Genomic DNA, 8,279 nt, shown 5'->3' on the forward strand with positions numbered 1-8,279 from the left:
AAATGGTCAATGGAGGGCCTCACTGAGGTGACATTTAAGCGGGTATCTGCAAAAAGAGTGTTCTAGGCTTCCTCGTAAAATTTGGAGAGCAGACACGAAAACAGGGGAGGTGGCAAACAATATGGAAATATATGCAGTGGGTACAGATCATAGGAAAGTGTATGGAACTTAAATGAGACCAGAAGTGTAGGGGTCATTTGAGATAGGGCCCTTCTGGGTAGAAAAACAGCACAATAGAGTGACCCAATGTGCATGTGCTGGATGGAGTTGGGGAGTGGAGAGAGAGAGAGATAAGGATATCCTTACCAGGAAGGAGCAGCGAATATTTAAGGCAGTGGTGTGCTGATATATGTTTACTGACTCTTGAGGAACAAAAAAAACCCCTAGCATATGCTAGTTCCCATGGTGTAAATGCTGCCATTATGTCCAGTTTCAAACTACCAATGTTACACTGACTGCAGAGTAGAAAGGAAGGGAGGCTTTAAAATCACACATAGATCTTTAATTGGAGATCAGAGAAAATCACAATACCAAAGGCAGAAATATAACTCAGTGTGTGGATGTGGAAAAGCCATTGATTTGTTTTTGTGACCATACCTAAAGCCAACCAATTCAGAGCCCCAGCCTCTTCATCCTCAATCTGAAGGGACTGTGCTAAAGGAAATGGAAGATTCTTTCTGTGGTCTTTCATTGATTGTTTCCTTCCCCAGGGTCAATCTACCTAGGGCCTTCCTCATTTCTCTTTGCTCTGCCAAGTTTGCTCAGGTACCCAGTTGGGATGAATTCTCCATGTCCTCACTGAAGGTAGGAAGTCAAGTTGAACTAAAAGCAGAATGGGCAGAGTAGGGGGCATCCCTGTTTGGAAAGGTGGCTCAGCTGAGTCACAAACACGCATGCCGTCCACAGGGACTGCTGCTTCTGAACCTGGAGCTAACTTGGTGAGAGGTGAGTGGGTACACTCCACCACCATTCAACATTCCATGTCTACCAGGCTGACTCTTCTACAAGCTTCATTTAGCCATGGAGGCAAATTGCAACCAGAATCTGTTAGTACTTAGGTGTAAGATCCCCAGTTACTTCATTTTCTGCAGGTGGAAGCCAGCAATCTCAGATAATGTGCGTGTGTAGACACACAAAACCCACTTTTTATAGGCATTTTTGTTTTTTTTTTGAAACAGGGTCTCGCTCTATTGCCCAGAGCTGGAGTGTAGTGCTGCAATCATAGCTCACTGCAGCCATGACCTTCAGGGCTCAAGCAATCCTCCCACCCCAGCCCTGGAGTAGCTGGGACCAGAAGTGCAGGCCCACCACGCAGAGTTAAATTTTACATATTTTGTAGAGATGGGGTTTTGTCATGTTATCCAGGCTGGTCTCGAAATCCTGGGTTCAAGCCATCTGCTCAACTTGGCTTCCCCAAATGCTAGGATTACTGGCCTAAGCCACAGTAACTGGCAAGGTATTTCTTAAGAATAAATTGTGTGTTCCCTTCTTCCAACTCAGCCTATGATATTAAGGTGGTTCTCTTGTCAGCTCCTGAAAATTCAGGGCCAGAATTGAAATTTCCATCCAGAGTAGGCCTCATGAATTCATCAGCCATTTCTCGAGTGACTACTATTTGCCATGCAGCGTCAGGCACCATGCTGGGAGCTGGAATACAGCAGTGGACCATACAGGCCCTTAGCCACCAATACACACAGATTTTGTAAGAGTAACAGTCTTAAAACCAGACCTTGACAAGTTTTGAAAGACTTTGACAAGGCAAATGAAAAAGGAGGCAAAAGAGGGCAGGCAGGTCAGGAGGATGTTTCCTAATCTCTATGCAAGGAAGGCAGGAAATAGCAATTTAACCAGGGAGGTAACCTAGGCAGAAAATTAATGACACATGCCTTCCTCTCCCTTTGCATTACCTTTTATTACCTCATGCCAGGCTGGAATTTGGGAAATCTTCTATTACAATGTAGTATATACATTATACATTAAATAAGATTATGCACATTACAAATAAAATTATTTCAAAATTAAGAAATTACACACAGTACAATTAAAATTAAATTTAATTTCAAAATAAAATAATTTTATTTGTGGTGTTCTTTAGAGCATCAAACAATTCACATACATAATCTTCATTCTCATAGTCTATTAAGGTAAATATTACCTCCATTTTAGAGGTGAAGAAATTAAGGTTCAAAACAACTAACTTGGTGATGGCCATGTAATTTTTAAGAAGAACCTTGAGTCTAGCCCAAGAGTGACTGGAATTTCCTGTTCACTTACCACTATTCCAGCAGAATAGCACAGCAATTTCAATTTTGCAGTAAATCAGGGTTAATCATCCCAGAACTGTTTGATAGCAAAAGACTAAAAAAACTCAAGTGCCTACCAACAGTGGACAGGTTACATAAAATATAATGCATTTGCATAACGCAATACATGCAACTATGTACAGGAAGCTCTGTATGTTCTCACAGGGAAAGTTCTCCAAGATAGATTGTTATGAAAAGGGCAAGTGCAGAACAGTGTATACAGTCTGATATCTGGGCAAGGATGAAAAAAGTGGGTAACACGTATCATTCATTATTGACTGATATTAGCAGGAATGAATACTGGGCAGATACACAAGAAAAAGAAAAGTGATCACCTGGGGTTAAGTTGAGGGGTGGATTCTTTCTATTTATCTTTTTACTTCAAATCGTTTGAACCCTGTGAATGTAATACTTATTTTAAAAATTAAACACATTTTGTACTCAGAAGAACTTCCCCTCAATAATTTCTTTCTCTTCATTTTACCCTCCTTATCCCCCCCCACACACGATGTAGAATGTTTTTAATAAAAAAATTTGCGGATGCAGAATCAATCAGTGATGTAGGAACATTGACACCATCCATCCACTTATTCCTTAGAATTGGTAGGTTTGGCAGGCACTCAGGATCCTGGCATCTCTCTGAAATGAGAAGTTTTTGCAACCTAAGAGAGAGAAGAAAAAGTAAATATATCTGGAAACCTCCTTCTTGGCCTTCCTTACACATACAGAAAAACTAACAGATCCTTTTCTTCATAATGAGTTAGCTTCTTTACAGGTACCAGCCCTTCTCAAGTTCTCAAATAACTCCCTGTGGTGTAAAAGGACCTATCCAGGCTAGACACTTCAATGTTGCTCTTCAGATACGGTTGACAGATTTGGCACATTAAAAGTACTGAATGTCCAGTTAAATCTGAATTTCAGATATACAGCGCATATATGTATAGGATGTCTTATGTAGTATTTGAGTGTGCAGCGAGGGGCATACTTAAGCCATTATTTGTTGCCTGTTTGAAATTGAAATATAATTGGGTGTCCTGTATTTTATATGGTAAATTTATCCTCTGATTCCACCTGGAGGAGGCTAGTTAAGTGCACTTGAACTTATTAGCCCAGGGACACAAAATGTACACAGCCCAGTGCAATCCAATAGAATTTTCTGTGATGATAGACATGTTTTATGTGTGTGTATCCAATACAGTAGACACCAGTAACTTGAAATGTGGTGAGACCGAGAAACTGAATTTTTGATTTAATTATTTAAATTTAAAATATCACATGTGGCTAATGGCTACTGTATCAGAGAGCAAAGCTCTAAAAAGAGTAATGTATCTCCCTTCAATTTAGCAACTGGGATTTAAGATCTAGTGATGGCTAAAATGACACATAACTCAGGAATACAATCCTAAGTCTCTGTAGCTTAGATAGTGACTACTTCATTTTTGCACAAAAATGTTTTGTTGTCAACATAATCATTCTGGGTTTTTTCCCCCTGTATTTACAAGATCTATTATATGGAAAGGATGTGAAGGACCAGGGTACAGGTAGATGTGAAGGTATAGGGTATAAGGTAAGGTAAAATTCTTCAACAAACTTATCCTAGTAGGTAAGAGTGTTAACTGAATAATCTCAGCATTAGAATATAGAAGCTGGGGTCGGGCACAGTGGCTGAGGCCTGTAAACCCAGCTATTTGGGAGGCTAAGGCAGGCGGATCACTTGAGGCCCGGTGTTGGAGACCAGCCTGGCCAACATCTGAAACTCCATCTACTAAAAATACAAAAACTAGCCAGGTGTGACAGCACGCACCTGTAATCCTAGCTAATTGGGAGGCTGAGGCAGGAGAATCGCTTGAACCCGGGAGGCAGAGGTTGCAGTGAGCTGAGATCGCGCCACTGCACTCCAGCCTGGGCAACAGAGCTAAACTCTGTCAAGAAAGAAAGGAAGGGAGGAAGGGAGGGAGGGAGGGAGGAAGGAAGGAAGGAAGGAAGGAAGGAAGGAAAATAAAAGCTGGGAGGTTCCATTATCACAAAGCAAACATTAAGTGGATGAAACAGCACAAATTTGATCACACCCACCAGTTGTGTGACCATTTTCTTTCCATGATTTTAAGCAAACATCTATTAACCCTAGACCCAGAGTATATTAAAGAGAATTATTTTATGCATGATGCCAGCTAGCAGAGAACTGGCCCTTAAAAGAATTAACGATCTAGACAACTTAGAATTATCAGTATACATGATGTCTGGAAAGGTTAGTGTAGAAACTGGGAAAATGGTAAGAGTGTGGAAAAATGGGGTGTAATTCTAAACTTCACTGTGTTCCTAGTAGCTGGGTAAGGTGAGTAGGTAATGTATTAACAATGATTTATAGGAAGACATTTTTATACAGAAATTCAGATAATCACTCTGTGCATATCTGAAATATAATCATTTTTATATAGAAATTATTTCTGGGCTAAAAAGTATCTATTCTCTGGTTTATTTACCAGATACTTGGGTTCCCACTAAGCGTCAGGCCCTCTGCTAGATGCTGGGATGTAACAGTGAATGACTAGATCAGGTCCCTACTTTGTGGAGCTAGGTTTAATGGAAAGAGGCAAACAACAAGGAATCTGATAAAACTTCAAACTGCATTTGAAAGAATCTAAACAGAATGAGTGATAGAACATAATTTGAGGTGGGAAATGGAGAAAGCTTACTTTTTTGTTTCTCTTTATACTTTAAAAAAATATGCTTGCTCATTTTAACAGTTCACACAGAGACGTTTATAAAGGTTAACCTCTCCTCACCCCATTCTATTAGGTTGGTACAAACGTAATTGCAGTTTTTGCCCGTGAAAGTAATGGTAAGAACCACAACTACTTTTGCACCAACTTAGTTTCAGCTCTCTAATTAATGTGATAGGTTTTCTTCCATACAGTTCTCTATTTACTCTCATCAGTTGTGTGTGTGATTTTGTTTCACCGGATTATTGTTGTGGGTAGCTGTGTAACATTCCATAGTATAAATGGATGTCTCACTATGTCAACAGTACTCTTATTTATAGTTACTTAAATGTTTTACATGTATAATTAGTTTCTTTTTTTTTTTTTAACAGTTTTTATTTGTTTTTTTTTGTTTTGTTTTCAGATGGAGTCTCACTCTGTTGCCCAGGCCGGAGTGCAGTGGCGCAATCTCGGCTCACTGTAACCTCTGCCTCCTGGGTTCAAGCTATTCTCCTGCCTCAGCCTACCGAGTAGCTGGGATTACAGGCATGTGCCACCATGCCTGGCTAATTTCTGTATTTTTAGTAGAGATAGGGTTTCACCATGTTGGCCAGGAGGGTCTCAAACCCCTGACCTCAAGTGATCCACTCGCCTCAGCCTCCCAAAATGCTAGAATTACAGGCATGAGTCACTGCACCCGACCTCTCGTGACAATTTTGAAAAAGACCTTACATATGTAACCTTACCTAGTGGGGCCTTTATTCTATTGTTGACACTCTCCCCTTCCAAATGTCTATTAATAAAATTTAATAGACATTGCCAGGAAAACTTCTGAAAAATTGTATGACAATGACAATTCTTCCTCATCCTTCACAGTCCTGAGTATTACTGGCTTTAGTGGTTGTCTATTCATAGGTAAGAAATGGTATCCCAGGCTAGGTGCGGTGGCTCACGCCTGTAATTCCAGCACTTTGGGAGCCTGAAGTGGGTGGATCATCTGAGGTCAGAAGGAGTTTGACACTAGCCTGGCCAACATGGTGAAACCCTGTCTCTACTAGTAATACAAAAATTAGGCTTGGTGTGGTGGTTCACGCCTGTAATCCCAGCACTTTGGGAGGCCGAGGCGGGCGGATCACAAGGTCAAGAGATCGAGACCATCCTGGCCAACCAACATGGTAAAACCCCATCTCTACTAAAAATACAAAAATTATCTGAGCATGGTAGTAGGCGCCTGTAGTCCCAGCTACTCGGGAGGCTGAGGCAGGAGAATCGCTTGAACCCGGGGCGGGGGGGTGGTGGAGGTTGCACTGTACTCCAGCCTGGGTAGCTGAGCAAGACTCTGTCTCACAACAACAACAACAACAAAAATAGTATCCCTTTTTTGTATTAATATGTATAATTTTGAATTACTAGAAAGGTTTTTTGTTTCTTTTCATATGTATTGGCCATTTGAATTTAATACATGATATAAAATACCATTTAATCAGTTTTTATATTATGTTGTTTGTCTTTTTACTAACGTTTCCAGTTCGTCCTTGTAAATTGAGGTTACTAACCCTGTATATGTTTTGGAAATCCTTTATCCCAATTTATTGCTCTTTCTACAACTCTCTTTACATATATTCTGTCTTAGGCCACTTTTGGACCTATCTAGTTTGTGTCATTTCCTATAATGGCTTTTGTGTTTCCTCCTCACTTAGTAAAGACACTCTCCCACCACCATTTCCAAACACATACACACACAAACTAATTTTTAATCCATTTAGGTAGGTTTATTTTAGATAGGCTTATCTGAAACAGAGATAAGACCTGATGAGTGAAAATAAGCTCACCAGAAGAAAAATCAAAGAACAGGCATTTCCGAGACTGAGGCCAATAAGGTAAATGTCTTAAATCAGCAGAGTTTAGCTGCTTGATGGGAAAAGAGACCAGAGTGGTTGGAACAGCAAAGGAGAACAGCAGAAGAGGTGAACAGAGGTCAGAGGTGGTCACTGAGTGGGTCCTCAAGTCATGGTAAGGAGTATGGAGAATGAATTATTGAATATGTAGGTGACGTGACTCACAGGTAACTTTGGATTTGTAGAGATGAAGGAAATGTAGCAAGTGCCACTCTTAGAATGTTGATTTGAGTAAATGGTAGTGTCAGTTATTGAACTGGGAAGAACTGGAAGGGATAACAGGCTTAAGGAGCACAATGTTTATTCCTGTGTCTTGGAAGTGTTTATGGTGAAAGACCTATTAGAGCTCTAAATGGAGACCTCAAATGAAAATGTGGCTACACACATTTGAATTTCAGAAAAAAGGTCAGGCTGGAGATGTAAAATTGGAAGTTTACTGCATATAGACAGTCTTTGGAACCGTTGTATTGATGAATCTATTAACTAGACAGAACAAAGACTAGGGACCAGAACCAAGCTACAAGTTTCTAAAATTTAGAGCATAGTACAGTTTGGTCATTTTGAGGTGAATACTTAATGACAGAACAATTTGCTGAAGTGTAAATTTAGAGCCCTATACTTTCAGCTCTGATTATTAACGAATACAAGAAAGAATGGATATGGTTATCTGCCTGGTGTCTGTGAAATAATTTAAGCCAGGAAGAGATCCTCACCAGAAACTGACTATGCTGGCAACTTGGATTTTAGACTTCCAGCCAGTAGAATTGTTAGAAAATAAATGTCTACCGTTTAAGCCACCAGTCTGTAGTATTTTGTTATGGCTGCCCAAGCTGACTAAAACAGGTTTTGGTACCCAGACGTGGGATGCTGCAACAACAAATACCTAAACACGGGGAAGTGGCTTGGGAAACTGGTGATGGGTAAAGGCTAGAAGAGTTTCAGGTTCATACTAGAAAAAGCCAATTGTGAAGAGACTATTGATAGAAATATGGACATTAAAGGCAATTCTGGCAAAGGATCAGAAAGGAAGACAGCTGGAAAGAAAGCTTCCATTTTCATAGAATCTTAGATTTATAACGATCATGAATAGAATATGGTTAAATATGTTGGTTAAAATATGGAAATTAGGCCAGGCGTGGTGGCTAACGCCTGTAATCCCAGCACTTTGGAAGGCTGAAGGGGGCAGATCACGAGGTTGGGAGTTTGAGACCAGCCTGGCCAATATGGCAAAATCCCATCTCCACTAAAAATACAACAATTAGCTGGGCATGGTGATGCGCTCCTGTAGTCCCAGCTACTTCGGAGGCGGAGGCAGAAGAATTGCTGAAACCCGGGGCGGGGTTGGGGGGTGGAGGTTGCAGTGAGCCAAGCAAGAT

The 8,279-nt window shown here is 40.5% G+C and overlaps 1 protein-coding gene across 6 annotated transcripts in view; it reads right to left on the minus strand.

The window, feature by feature from the left end:
* Positions 1–1,887: 1,887 nt before the first annotated feature.
* Positions 1,888–8,279, minus strand: part of LOC105529334 (histone H2A type 1-C) — a 15,200-nt gene continuing 8,808 nt past the window's right edge. For 4 of the 6 annotated variants that reach the window (XR_001004492.1, XR_001004493.1, XR_001004496.1 and 1 more), the window contains one exon: positions 1,888–2,965. The gene's annotated coding sequence lies outside the window, so the exon portion shown is untranslated. Of the gene's footprint in view, positions 2,966–4,107; positions 4,226–8,279 lie in introns of all 6 variants that reach the window. The other 2 variants (XR_001004495.1, XR_001004494.1) reach the window with 2 other exon arrangements.

This window comes from Mandrillus leucophaeus, unplaced genomic scaffold (assembly GCF_000951045.1).
Source record: "Mandrillus leucophaeus isolate KB7577 unplaced genomic scaffold, Mleu.le_1.0 Scaffold760, whole genome shotgun sequence".
Lineage (NCBI taxonomy): Eukaryota > Metazoa > Chordata > Mammalia > Primates > Cercopithecidae > Mandrillus > Mandrillus leucophaeus.